Source organism: Saccopteryx bilineata, chromosome 5 (assembly GCF_036850765.1).
Source record: "Saccopteryx bilineata isolate mSacBil1 chromosome 5, mSacBil1_pri_phased_curated, whole genome shotgun sequence".
Taxonomy (NCBI): Eukaryota; Metazoa; Chordata; class Mammalia; order Chiroptera; family Emballonuridae; genus Saccopteryx; species Saccopteryx bilineata.
The window spans coordinates 206,715,591-206,730,684 of NC_089494.1; the positions used below are offsets into that span (position 1 = coordinate 206,715,591).

The following is a 15,094-nucleotide window of genomic DNA, read 5'->3' on the forward strand; positions in this document are numbered from 1 at the left end:
CTATTCCACCACCCCCAAAAAAAACTCAGCAGTAAGAGCTAGAGAAGAAAAAATATCTTCTGCACCCTGAGCTACTGTTATGTGCAAAGAACTAGCAAAGCTATTTTTATCAGCTTAATTATTCTAAAATATCTTTTGGGATGAGAGAACATCTCTAGAGTCATTCTCTCATCCTATTGAGAGAAGGAGGCTAAAGAGGATAAGTTTAGACCAGTGGTAGTCAACCTGGTCCCTACCGCCCACTAGTGGGCGTTCCAGCTTTCATGGTGGGCGGTAGCAGAGCAACCAAAGTATAAATAAAAATTATAGATTTAACTATAGTAAGTTGTTTTATAAAGATTTATTCTGCCAAACTTAGCGAAAATCCGACATAAAGTACTTGGTAAGTAATTATTATTACATGCTTTAACTTGCTGTAACTCTGCTTTATAAATTTTATAAAGTAAAGTTACTACTTTATATAATAAATCACCATTACTGTGGAACCAGTGGGCGGTTAGAAAATTTTACTACTGACAGAGATACAAAAGTGGGCGGTAGGTATAAAAAGGTTGACTACCCTTGGTTTAGACTAAAGAGAAAATAATTGCCTATTGATTTACTGAAGGAACACTACTATCCACTTTTTCTACGCCAACATTAAAAAAAATAAACCTTTTAAAGCTAGTAATACTTTCATCCTCAGGGAAACTAACGTCTATAATTCAACGGCCCACCCTGAGGAAGGCATTAGCTGGCAACTTCATTTCCGTTGTTTCACTCACTGTAATGTTTACTTAGACTCCCATCTCTGAAGGCATTTTCATGGCACTCACATTCCTTTACATGCTCTTTTCTGAAGCTTAAAATTTGGAACAAATGTTCAAACCATCAGCCACTGTGGCACCAATACAAAATGCCTGTTTTCTTATTTCCTAACAATCCGTGAGGGAATTACTAATAGTTTACTAATTTACTCAGCCACATGGAAAACATATTCGGGGCTCATCTCCTTAGGCAAGAATAGTTCTGTAAATGCAACAAAGGACAAAGCATTCTAAAAGCACACTTTCATAAATTTCAAGTCACATATTATTTAATACCATTTTTTTCCTCCTTTAATAAAAACCAGTAATTGCTTTCTCTTGAGCTTTTTGCTATAGTCTAAACTTCCCTAACCAGATGTTTTCTTTTTTTTTTTTTTTTAGAATATTATGCTCTAGTCTCCACTTCATTCCATGTTATATTGTGTAGCTGGACTAATCCACCTTAAAGCAAATAAGCACACACATACAAAGCTCCTTCAACCATTACACTCCTGGCTAAAAATCCTCCAGGGTTTCCAACCCCATTCTGCCTTAAATGACAGGCACAACCATTTCCCTGGGCTTCAGTTTCACCATCTGTAACACAGATGAGGGGAGAGGGGTTGTGGAGAAAGGGTCCGTGAACAATATCCAGTTCTTAAATTATGGGATTCTATCACTCACAATAGGGTAAAAGAAGACAAGTTTCCAGGGCCTACATTAGAGTGGTTATCAGGCTTCAAAGGAAAGCTTAATAGAAGTATTTAGTCATCAAAACAGAAGTATAAAATGCTCAAGTCAAATGAGAAGACAACAGACAAGGGAATGGATCCAAATGCAAGTCAAATTGTGGGTTACTCTGTCCAAGAACCACTACTTAGTATAGTTTTAAGGCCACAAAACCAGCCCATTATCTAGCACAGAACAAAACAATTGATCAGCCCTTAGGGGACTGGATCATTGTGACACAGAAGACTTAGAGTGGTGGGAGGTCATTGTCACCAGACCATTCCCACACTGAGAGAACTCGTGATTCCAACCCCATATTTAGACTTGGGAGTCTCCAATTTTGTTTATTCACACAACAATGAGAAAAGCACAGGCCTGAGAGTCTATGTAATACAAGAACAGGAAGTGAAAAATGACTGTGATGGATATAGTCTGCTCATGTTATCTAAACAGGTGTTTCTTAGACCTAAAGAAATTCAAGACCTCCAAGCCAAAAAAGCAGACAAGATTGGATGAGAAAAGAAAACATAAACAGAGTCACTGTTTCCCCCAAGTACAAGAAACCAAAGCTCTCTTAACTATGAATGTCTATAACATATCCTTACCATGTAAAGAAAAGAAACACCCATATGCCCAAGAAACAGAACATTATCAAAAGCTCTGAAGCCCGAGAGTACCCTACCTGAGGACACCCCTTTCCCTCACTACCCTGAATTTGCATTAAATCATTTGGTTTTTCTTTATGGTGTTACCTTACACATCACCCTCAGCACATAGCCCTGACATCAAAATAATAGGTGTGCCCAATTCCTTCTCCAGCCATCTATCCAGAAACTCAATGCTCCTCTCTAGAGGAAAATGAATAGAGACACAGAGGCTAGAAGTACTTTAAAGAAGTAAAGTGGTCAGCCTGACCTGTGGTGGCGCAGTGGATAAAGCATCAACCTGGAAACACTGAGGTTCGAAACCCTGGGTTTGCCTGGTCAAGGCACATATGGGAGTTGATGCTTCCTGCTCCTCCCCCTTCTCTCTCTCTCTCTCTCTCTCTCTCCCCCCTCTCTAAAATGAATAAATAAAAAATAATAATAATAATAATAAAGAAGTAAAGTGGTCAGAGGTCGAAGCTCTTCCAGCCACGTATCTGTGAGGCTGGCTCTGTTTCATGTATGTACTTCAACCAAAACAATATATTGCATCAGAGTGGATGAGAAGCAGATCTGAAGACCCAGCTGTCTTGCATTAAGTCAGACATTAAAATGTAAAACAATGCATACCTCACTGATGTTTTGTTTAGAAACATTATATTATTATTTTATATTTCATAGAACTGTTATTTATACTAACATGTAATGAGATTATTATTCTTAATGAATTAAGGAAATATTTTTTAAACTTAAAATAATAATAACAATAGATAGGGATTGAAGTTATGAGAAAAACCCCACGGGAATGGGTAAGTACATGGTTTTGATATGAAGTATACCAACTAACCAAGTGTCCCAAATTGAGCCTGTCACAGCAAGCACTTGGGGATGGCAGAGAAGAGGACCAGACGGTGCTCCACATTGTCTGGAAGGCGTTGGCCATTCCTCAGTCCACAGGCTGGAGGCACCCTGACACAGAGCACCCACAGGACCCCGCGCTGGGTCCCGTGGGCTTTTACAAAAGGTGGCTCACCATATACATCCAACTGCACCGGGGCCCTCAGTTCAGCTAGTTTCATTCCATCTGTTTCCCAGCTCCAAACCTGTTAAAATTTTTGTCACAAGTTAATCAGTGACCACCATGGTTTTAAACATGAGATAAGGGACTGGAAGGGGAGTTTGGGTTTCCCCCACTGGGCAGTGGGAAACCATCAAAGAATTTGCTGACGCACCACCTATCTAGAATGCCCCAGTTACACCGTCCTTGGGTTGGCAGTAATAGCACAAGTCAGGGGATTTGGCTCCAGTTCTGAGTCCGTGGGCCGTAAGCAGGTCACTTACTCTCCTGAGTCTCAGCTTCCTTCTCTGTAAACTGAGAAGAGCTGGATGAGATGATTTTTTTAAAAGTCCTTCCTTCTTGACAACCTTTGAAAACCCCAAGAATCAAAAACCTCAAGTGGTGTCCAGTTTGCCTCCACAGCGTCTAGCTCAGAGTGTAAGTGCTCACCATGAGTGACTCAGCTATAAACAGTCTACAAACTAAGAGGGCTCTGGACAGAGGAAGAGGGCAACAGGAAGAGGAAGTAGGAAGATTCAACAGAATGTTTAAGTCCAGATTTCAACTGCAATGGGAGAGCTTACAAACACCACCAATACTAAGAGCAAGAACCCAAGCCTATAAGTTTAAATGAGGGGACCACATCTGAGTGATCAAAAGAAGGTGGCCATGGTGGAAAGAACAGACCAAAATCCAGAAGCAGTATTCCCAAGGCACAAAGAAACACCACTTCTTTACAGACCACAGAAATGCCTTCATCTACAGGGGCAGGTAAAAGTGTTATCAATTTACCAAAATCGAAACCCCAAGTTCATTGGCTTGCAAGGTGGGCTCACCCAGTTTGAGTGCAGGGTCACTGGCTTGAGCATGAGATCATAGACAGGAACCCATGGTCACTAGATTAAGACCAAAGGTCACTGGCTAGAGCCCATGGTCGCTGGATTGAGCAAGGGGTCACTGGCTCAGCTGGAGTCCCCTGGCCGAGGCACATGTAGAGGCAATCAATGAACAACTAAAGTGCCGCAACGATGAGTTGATGCTTCTCATTTCTCTCCCTTCCTGTTTGTCTGTCTCTCTCTCGCTTAAAAAAAAATAAATAAAAGTTCATGAAGTATGTTGTACCAGGCACTATTCTAAGGATTTTCATGCATTAAAGTTTCCATCCTCACAGCCTGGTAAGATAGGTATTATTATCCTCATTTTACAGATGTAGAAATTAAGTCCCAAAATTATACACTTGCCCAGGGTCTCAGAGCCAGTTAAGTAACAAAACCTGGATTTTTAACCCACTTTAACACTGTGACATTATATCAGTGATTCACCTCAGCATTTCTTCCATATAAACATATTTTCGTCTCAGTCCTGTTTGTAGGTGTTCACTGAAGTAGAGGGTCATGTTTGGATGGTCTGACAGAACACAGGCTGGGCTGGGAGCTGCACTGTTGATGGAGAAGCCCAGGGAGATGCTCAAGCGCTGGGCATCAGCCAGCAGGCTGCTTGCTTCCCTCATGTCAGCTCTGTGTGGCCACCTCACTTGTGTGTGTCCATGTACACACTCTGGCAAGGGTCACCCAATCCCTTCGCACCACAGCAACATGTAGTTTACCTGTGACCCGACTGAGGGCAGCGCTGCTGGAGAGCAAGGCTGGGGCTTGGGAGGAGACACTGACTCATTTTTGTTTGTTTGTTTATTAAGTGAGAGAGAGAGAGAGAAAGAGAGAGACAAGGAGGGAGGGAGAGAGATGAGAAGCATCAACTCGTTCTTGCGGCACTTTAGTTGTTCACTGATTGCTTTCTCATATATGCCTTGACCAGGGGGCTCCAGCAGAGCCAGTGACCCATTGATCAAACCAGTGACCTGGGCTTCAAGCTAGCGACGTTAGGGCTCAAGCCATTGACCATGGGATCATTTCAATGAACCCACGCTAAACGGCAACCCTGCACTCAAGCCTGTGAGCCTACGCTCAAGCCAGCAACCTCGGGGTTTGGAACCTGGGGCGTCAGCGTCCCAGGTCCACACTCTGTCCACTGCACCACCACCGGTCAGGTGAGACTGACACATTCTTCAGCCTGGCAGAAGGAAGCAAAGGCAGACAAAAAGAGCAAGGACCCCAGGCAGGAAGAGACTATTTTATTAAGGGTTTCAAGAGTAAAGTCTTACAAAAATTTCTCACTTCTATTAAGAGCTGCTAACTTAGGGCATTCCTCTGATTCTTGATAAAGCTTGACTTTTTAGAACAGGCACAATCACTGACTTCAAGGACTCATCATCAGTATTGTCACAAACACTTTTTTATTTTTAAAAATGTGTTAATCACGTTTGGGTGGCTCCGAGATCAGAAAGAATTGTACCATTTAATTACCAGCTATGTGACTTTGGGCAAGTTATTTAACTTTCTTGGGCTTGTTTTCTTAACTGTGAAGTGGCATAACGACAGCACCTACTCATAAATTTATTGACAAAATAACACATATAAAGCGCTTAGACACAGTACCTGGTGCAGAGTGAGTGCTCAATATTACTTATCATTAGCAATAAGTGAACAGTACTTTGACTTCGGAATCTGGAAATAACCCAATTAAAATGAGTTAAAATGGGATCTCTTGCCCAAAACAATAAACTTCTATATCGTTAAAGACCCTATTGCTAATTCAAGGATTCCCTTGTTTATCTTCCATTTAGCACAGCATGTCCTCAAGTGCTAATTACAAATTAGGTGTTAATTATAAACATTTCTTCAGATCAAAGAGCATTAAATGTCTATGCTCCTTCAAAGGACTGGAGATTTTAGCTCTGTTGCTTTTCATGTCCTGAGTTCCAAGCTCTTCCCTTTCTGTCTCCACTTGGAGTTGTTTCAAAATGTATTAGTCAGGACACCTCCCACAGGAGAAATGGACTCTTGTTTCTGAACAGTTGCTACATTCTTGTCTCCACTAAATTACTGAGCAAAAGACAAAACAGTTGTAAAACATAATTAAATGAACTTCAGTGAAGAATGAACTAGTTTAAACAAACAAACAAATTACAAAGACACCAATACACAAACTGAAAAGAAGATGGCATATTTAAAGCTTTTCTACAACATGACACCAAAAACAAAAGTAAGTACACATGGCAGACTGGGTGAAAATTATTTGCACACAAGATAGAAAGAAATCGTCCAGCTGGGGGTTGAGGGAAAGCAGGGATGTGAATGGGTTATTCACAGAGAAATAAATACCAAATGGCCAATAACCGTAGGAAAAGATGTCCACCCTCACTATAATCATAGGAAGTTGGATAGCTTAACCACATAAGAGGTTGTATTTTGTGGAGCCATTGGCCGTTTTACTTCAAAATTACTTTAAAAAAGTAATTTTACTCCCCTGTATTTTAAAAGCTCTATTTTTTAAAGGACCGGGGGAAGCTGGACGGAAAAGAGTTACTGTGACAACCACTTGACATTTTATATCCAGACCCTCACTGGCTCACTCTGATCTTTTTTAAGATGAACAGTGTCTCGCCTTTCAGGTGGTAATGACCTCCCATGACACTATGCCTCTGGCTAAGAATCTCCTTCATCCCTCTCCAGAAGAGGGGACATAAAAGGAACCACTTGGTGCAGAGCTCCAATTCCTACTTCATGGCTGGGACATGCCCAGGATGCTACAGAATCACCCCCATCCTTAGCCAGGCACAAAGGGTAGTTTTGTGTTGGCTGCTCCGCCGTCCTCTGTCCACCTGCAGGAGGGAAAGCAAGGCCGACAGAAGGAGGCTCCTTCAGACGGAGGCTGCACTAAATGTACCCTGCATCGAGATGAGTGGGGAACCACCCCAATAAACACATTTTAGATGAAAAAAAAAAAAAGATGAGTAGTGTATCACTGAATAGCCCCAAAGTTGTATCCATTTCAAGGTGGTTTTCTTTCCTCCAGTTTCTCAAGCAAACCCTACCCTTGTAAGAAGCTCATAAAAGTCTTGGCATATTCATAAGTGTTGTGCTACACCCAGACAAGATTCAGAGATCATAATTAAGAAGTACTCAGCTAAAACAACCACTATTATATTCTGTTCCAGAACAATCAATACAATGATTCAAATTTTTGAAATAATTCGTGTTGCCTTTCACCTACATCTCAGGCAGGTCTGCATGAAAGTTGTGATGTCACTTGTAAACTTAATATTTAAATTTCAATATCTTAAGTGATAGGCTTGAAAATGATCTCTGTAATTAATACAACTATAAAACAGCACGGAAAAGTATTATAAACACAGGCTACGAGTCGGGAGTAAAAATTTCAGCTCTGCCACTTAAAAAAACTTTTCCCCCATTGATTAAAGAGAAAGAGAAAGAGAGAGAGATAGAAAGGAGAGAGAGAGAGAGAGAGAGAGAGAGAGGAGAGAGAGAAGGGTCAACTCATTGTTCCACTAGTTGTGCACTCATTGATTTCATCTCATATGTGCCTTGACCAAGGATTGAACCTGTGACCTCAGCATGCTGGGATGATGCTCTATCCACTGACCCACTCAGCCAGGGCCCTGATCTGCCATTTTTTAGCTGAATGACTTTGTGGCAGATTTCTCCCAAGTCTCATTTTCTTTCATTGTAAAGTGAGGATAACATTTATTATCATCGGTCTGTTACAGTTTCAGCTGAGATTATAGAAAGCACCTGGCATAGTCTTGCCCATGTTAAACAATTTCATAACATAATATTTAAAATGTTTTTCTCTATCAATTCCATGACAATTCCGCTAGTCATTTAAGTACGTATGTTTATAAGATACATAGATATGATATATAAACTTCTAAATTGTAAATACTTAGTCTTCCTCTGAATCCTATACCCTCACACTTCCACAAAACAGACATCTTTGAATAACCACTTGTCACACTATTATTTCTAGAACTTTCAGCAAGCGTGTTGGCAGTTCTCTGGAAGGTGGTAAGTAATGAGAATGAAAATACTAAAGGCAGCCCTCTAATTTCCACACAGACTAGTTTCAAGAGTCATTGCCATAGGTATAATTTCAATAATTAGGAAGAACAAGCCAGGGGAAGGCCATGAAGACAGCATCAAAGAGAACTACCTACTAAGCTATATATTTACTAGGGCTGCCTCACGCAGGACCTTTGCAATATTCGAGGGACAGGAGTAAATTACACTATGCGTTGTCAGTTCCAATAGGTATAGTCTGAAATACCCAGGGCTGAGTCAAGAAACAGGTGAAATGAACATATTAAAATCTTCAGCCCAGTACATTTGTGGTCACTTCTCAGCCCTCCAGAGCTCACTCTGTTCCATGTTCAATCACTAAATAATAATAACTAAGATTTCCTTCTAAGACAGCGGTCACCAACCTTTTTTGGGCCACGGACCGGTTTAATGTCAGAAAATATTTTCACGGACCGGCCTTTAGGGTGGGACAGATAAATCTATCACGTGACTGAGACAAGCGTCAAGAGTGAGTCTTAGACGAATGTAACAGAGGGAATCTGGTCATTTTTTAAAAATAAAACATCGTTCAGACTTAAATATAAATAAAACGGAAATAATGTAAGTTATTTATTCTTTCTCTGCGGATCAGTACCAAATGGCCCACGGACCGGTACTGGTCCACAGCCCGGGGGTTGGGGACCACTGTTCTAAGATGTCACGTCACAGTAACTTTTACTGGTTAAATCTTTCTACATAGCAGACACCTGGGTCTGTTACTGCACCGTTACTTTTGAAGCATTTATTGAGGAGCTCCTTTGGGCCGGGAACTATTCTTTGCTGGATCTAAAATATAAAAATGAATATGGCATGAACGCTATTATGGCACAAGATACTTGCTTCTTAGAGGAGCCTAAGATAAATGGGAATTCAGACAACTAGTCCTCTTAACTGCCTTGGTGAAGGGAAGCCTGGAGAATCTTGAAGGATGTAGGGAGTGAGAAGAGGCCATGAGGAAAGCATTTCTGTGATGCAGGGCAGGAGTATGGACTGAGATGTGCCCAGGGTGCTAAAAGCAGCACAAAGGGACTATGGAAAGAAAGGCTTCAAGTCATGGTAGGGTGTGCACGCAGCCCTGGGGAGGTGAGTGTTGACCCTCAAAGAACAGGGTATGCAAGGGCCTTTTCACAAAAATAAATTAGGGGAGAGAACTGATTCCGCCTCTCCAATACCTTGACCCTTTGGAAAACCTTTTATGCCAATGAAGAGGCCCTTTAGCTGTACAGCTTGTAAACAAATATTATGAAATGCTTTTAAAGAACTAGAGTAAGCACTCGAATTTTAAACGAATAGTCAAAAGGGGTCTGAAATGTCAGAAGTGAATTTCTAACTAACCCTCTGGTTCAAAGTAGTACAGAAAAATCCCACTGCCAAGTGGCTGTTTGTGATGGCTCTCTAGCTGTATTTATTCAGCTGTGGTGCACTCTGGTCTTTATGAACCGTGAGTTGGAAGAGTTTGGCTTTCTCCTATGGATTGGATTTTTTTCTAATTTCTTAAGAAAAATGATCACCCATACTTTTATTATGAATTCCTTTGATGCCTAAAGTCAAAAGATTTATTTTATTTGGTTGGGGTCTGAAATATGACTCAGAGGTCATAACATCTCTCAAATAAAATTTTCCCCATCAGAGTTAAGCTCAAATACCTTTTATTTTATTTTATACTTGTATTTGTAATCTCTAAAATATAAAAAAGGCACTTCTACAGAAGTTGGTTTGACAAAGCCAATATTCAGTGGATTCAATTTAGAAAACTAGCAGAAGAAAAGGTCTAAAGTTTACAACGTTGCTTTCCATGGGCCCATCTGCTCCTCCTCCACCATCACTACCACAAAATCAGAATTAGGATTCAATTACAATAACGGCAATGTTTTCACGAGTCTCAGACACCGAATAAAAGGTGTTATATTAATAGAACTGCATATCAGAGTACTGTACTTTGACCAAGACTTCCATTCTAACTTGCTTCTATTGGCCTGGAAAATTAGAAACAAATCCAACATCTGACTTTTGCTGGGTAGTCTTTTCTTCAAGGCAAGGGAGGCTTTGCAACCAAACATAACGTGTGCAAGGAGGACCGTCCCACGTGTGCACACGGAGCTTTCTGTTCCACAGCTCTGGGTGAAAATGCATGTCTGAGCAGGATAAACTGAGGAGGACTGGACGATCAGGAACCATGCAAAATGCCAAGGATGTCTTTAAAAGAAGAGGAAGATACCTCAACAGTCCTCACTACCCTTCTGCTCAAGCTATTATCTTGAATCATATGAAACCACCATTTTTGTAGTTCAGAAACAGCTAAAACCAACTACTTCGTGTGAGTCAACCTACCGCTGGGAAATTCTGCAGAATTAAAGGTAATTTCGCCACATTTTTTCCTGATGATCTAACTGGTTTGTTTGCTTCTTAAAAACATCATAAAGATTAGGCTTTTGAACCAATGTCACCCCATAAATTAAATTTTAAAATAATAATAATTTTTTTTAAAAAAGAGCAGGCTTTTGGAAAAAAAAGAGTATCAAAACTCACACAAAAACCAAAATAGATATTTATCAATAAAAATGTTCTAACAGTTAGAAAAAGGCTAAATCAACCTCCTAGGCAGGTGTTTCCTAAATATTCTATTTTATAAATATCTGCTGCTCCCCCCCCCCCAAGACTCTTTAATTGTCACAATAGTTTTCCTGGAAAATGGACTTTTCTCTAGGCAGGAAGAGAGAGGGAGCGGGGCAGGGCTGGGTGCCTGCTGATGGGGAGAAATTCAGCCTCAGCTGAACTCCCCGGGCCTCAGTTTCCTCACCTCACAGGAGGGCCCTGGATCGGGTGACCTCTAACGTCCCGCAGGCTCTAGCACTAAGAATTTATTGGAATTTGGGGTAACAGACCATGTTCTACCCATATCCTCTTGCATTTTACATCATCTTACTGCCAGCTCATAAATAATTTCACAGCCTGGAAGGAACAGCCATTAACTGTCACTGGACCTCCACCAAAAAGAAAGAAACCCAACCCCCCTCCACTATATATAGCACATATTTCTGCAGAGGCCCATTTGCGTGGGCTAGCACACACTCAGAAGCCCTCTGCTCGCTCTGGTTTGGGTCCCGTATAACCATCGAACCCTCGACTTTAGTTCTGCTTCTCCCAGCTCAACCTTCCTACAGCTCAAACCAGTTTGGAGATGTCCTGTTAAGGAAACAGAAAATTTTGATGCTGCCCTCCAACAATAATCTATATAGTCTCATCTTGGAGTTCAAGCAATTGCTTCACTTGTTTTTAAAATAAGCACTTTTCCACAAAAAAAGCACTTCAAGGGTTCAAATGTTAAAACATTCTAAAAGGCATACCGTCCCCCACCAAACCTTTAATGGTTTCTTTATTCAAGTACAAGAAAAATAAATGAATTATTTGCAGTGGAAATCAGATTGCATGTTGGCAGGTTCAGCCCACAAACATGTTTATGTGGCTCACATGATATTTTAAAAATATTTGATCTAGTTGCCAACACTTTTGATGGGAAAAATCTCACTTCAAATTCTAAATGTACATCTTCTCTTGAAAAACTGAAAACTATGGTACCACTAAGGTTCTCGTTTCAGCAGCCAGAGCCAAGGGGTGGCACACGCTTGCCCACTTAAAGCAGCTTGAAGATCTGAGCGTTGTCCCTTTTGGTGATTTTGTTTCTTGTATAAGTGAGCTAAATGATGCTCACCCTGGTCAAAGACGGTTTCTGTGTTTCTCTCCCTTACTATCTTACCATACCATACATAATTCAATCCAGAACCAAATTGAGGCCTTCCAAAGTTGTATGATAAACCATTGATCATGAACTATCTTAAAGAGAGATTATATAAGGTAAACTATTTCTTATTAATGTTATGGCTATATCAAGTTAAGTACTTGTCTAACTGTAACAAAGTACAGTGTATAACCATTATTGAGATCTATATGACATGATTTTTTTTTCTTTTTCAAGATGTAGTATTGCTAGATTTAAATCTGATCTATTATAAAAGCTTTTCAAAATCTATAAACTCAATATAGTTAAAAAAACAACACTGCTACTCATACTAATTTTGTGCCCTCTTTGCTGAAAATAGTTGCTATATTTTCCTAACCAGGTCACAGTCATTTCAAAAGCCTTAACAGTTTCTTGCCTCTATCCTGCATGAAAAGGGCAGAGCAACTGATTAGACAAAACATCTTCCTAAACCTTATTCTTGGCCTTACCATGGAGTCAAATACCTCTTGTTCAGTGGAGATAAGAAGGCTCATTTCACGCGAGTATTATTAGTAAAAATGGCACAAATTTTGAGTTGTGGTAACATTAATCGGTTGGGTATTAACTGACTATTCACTCTCTCCATGAACCACGGACTAAATGCAAATTGAAGTAAACTGCAATGTAGATGATAAGATTAGACATAGCTCTTTCCTCTCTCTCAAGACCATAGTTAACAGAAGACGGGGGAACACAAAGGGCAGACTCTACCAGAGACTTGACCATGGGGAAAAGTCAGCATCCTGTGGCAACTGCAGGCTTGCCATGGTTTGTTCAGAATGTTGCTGAAATTTTTAATAGCCCTTCTTCTAAAGCATATTACAGTATCTTGTCCATCAATAGGACAGCTGATCCAAGGCCTGGGAGTATGTCTGATGATACAGATCCTTTCACCATCACAAATTCATTCTCCTTAGTATCTGAGATCCTAAGACTAGGGTTCTAAATTTAGAATATACTTATTCTGCACTTGGTTATAAGGAAGAAAAGCATTATTAGCTCCAAAATTCAACTACAAAAGCATAGCAACATTTTGCTTTATGTTGTAAAAGAAAAAATGTACTTTTAAATATCATTGATGCAAGCATTATTTCCTTCAATGTACTCACATCACCCAAATGAGCTTGCTACAAGATTTTTTTATAAACAGACATGCAGAAAACAAACATGCGTTTTATTTTATTTTTAAATGAGAGGAGGGAAGATAGAGAGACAGACTCCTGCATGCACTTCAGTGGAGATCTACCTGCAACTCGTTTCCAGAGCTGATGCTCAAATCAACAGAACTATCCTCAGTGCCCAGAGCCAGAGCTCAAACCAATGATGCCAGAGCTGAGAGAGGGGAAGAGAGAGAAAAGGGGAAGACGGAGGGGAAGAGAAGCAAACGGTCACTTCTCATGTGTGCTCTGGCTGGAAATCGAACTTAGGATGACCGCATGCCAGGCTGATGCTCTATCCACTGAGCAAACCGGCCAAGGCCAAGAAATAAAATTTTTTAAAATTAAAAGAAAAAAAGACTGGGCTGGATGACATGATGGAAAGTTTCATTATACCAGTCTCTCTACTCATGTATGTTTGGAATTTTCCCTAATAAAAAAGTTTTTCTAAAAAAAATAAGGAGAGCAAGGTATCAAGATCAGATTCCCAATACTTCGAGACAATACCCCTAAAGCTTCCCTATCCATTAATGTAAGCCACTAGTCACATGTGGCTATTTAAATTTATATGCAAACGAGTTTAAAATAAGATAAAAAAAAATTACTTCTATAAAGGCATCAGCCACAGTTCAAGTATTAAAAAACCATGTATGGCTAGTGGCTACCATACTAGACAATGCAATATTTAAACATTTCTATCAGCATAGAATGTTCTATCTGAAAGTGCTGTCCTGCAGATCAAGGTTGTCTCTACATTTCACAAGCAGAGGCTATAACCAACAGTCAGAAGGCTTGGTTTGAAGGTCATCACTTTTAATCTTAGCAAAGTTTGGATCCAGATCCATCAAATTGGCACTGAAGGGGTTAGGTCAAGACTCTAATCCAGGGGTCGGGAACCTATGGCTCGTGAGCCAGATGTGGCTCTTTTGATGGCTGCATCTGGCTAGCAGACAAATCTTTAATTAAAAAAAAAATAACGTTAAAAATATAAAACATTCTCATGTATTACAATCCATTCATTTCCTATTGTTCATGTTCATGGTTGCGGGTGGCTGAAGCCAATCACAGCTGTCCTCCGGGACAACACCAAATTTTTATTGGATAATGCGTAACATACACGGGTCGCTGTATGGCTCACATGGAATTACATTTTAAAATACGTGGCGTCCATGGCTCTCTCAGCCGAAAAGGTTCCCAACCCCTGCTCTAACTCAAATACTTCAGGGTTTCTGTGAAGACCAACTTTTCCCCACTGAAATCCAATCACAGGAAAAAGTGTGAAATCACACAGTCTCAATTAGGACATCACTGCAGTGTGTGCAGTGAGTTTAGTGGCAAAGCCAATGTGCAAATTAGCAGTAACATTTCAAATGTATACTTAAATATTAAAAAAAACGATTACAGTTTTGGTTTGAGAAATGGAGAAGTCACACATTTCAGCTTCCAATTTGTTAAGTTCTCTCCTCCCACTTCTTTTATTTTGGAATAGAAAAGCAACTATCTACTTGTTTTGTTTTTTTCAACACTTAATTTTCTCATGGTTGGCATTAAAATTAAATCAAATTGCTAATGGGAGATTATCCAAAGATAGCTGGAATGAACCATTTGGGCCAAAAAGTCAAGGCACAGATACAAAAATCTGGGAAGGCTGCCTGTGAAGACTGTGGTCCAAGCTTTGATCTACATCTAATGCGAGTGTCTCCCGGACTGATTGAGTATATATCTGTGAGATATATATATATATATATATATATATATATATATATATATATAGTGTGTGTGTGTGTCTTCAAGTGCAGTTGAGAGAGAATGTAAAAGGTCACAAAATAACCATGACTTCCTAAAATGAGCTATTTTGCTGTTCAAATCATATACTGGACTAAGAGAAACTGATGAAAAACAGACAATGTGGCCCTGGCCGGTTGGCTCAGCGGTAGAGTGTCGGCCTGGCGTGCGGGGGACCCG

The 15,094-nt window shown here is 40.2% G+C and overlaps 1 protein-coding gene and 1 pseudogene across 7 annotated transcripts in view; one reads left to right on the plus strand and one right to left on the minus strand.

Moving 5' to 3' along the window:
* The window catches only part of SEPTIN11 (septin 11), a 105,325-nt gene that overhangs the window by 76,317 nt on the left and 13,914 nt on the right, over positions 1-15,094 (minus strand). The gene's annotated exons all lie outside the window — the stretch shown is intronic.
* Positions 6,751-6,995, plus strand: LOC136338392 (small ribosomal subunit protein eS27-like; annotated as a pseudogene).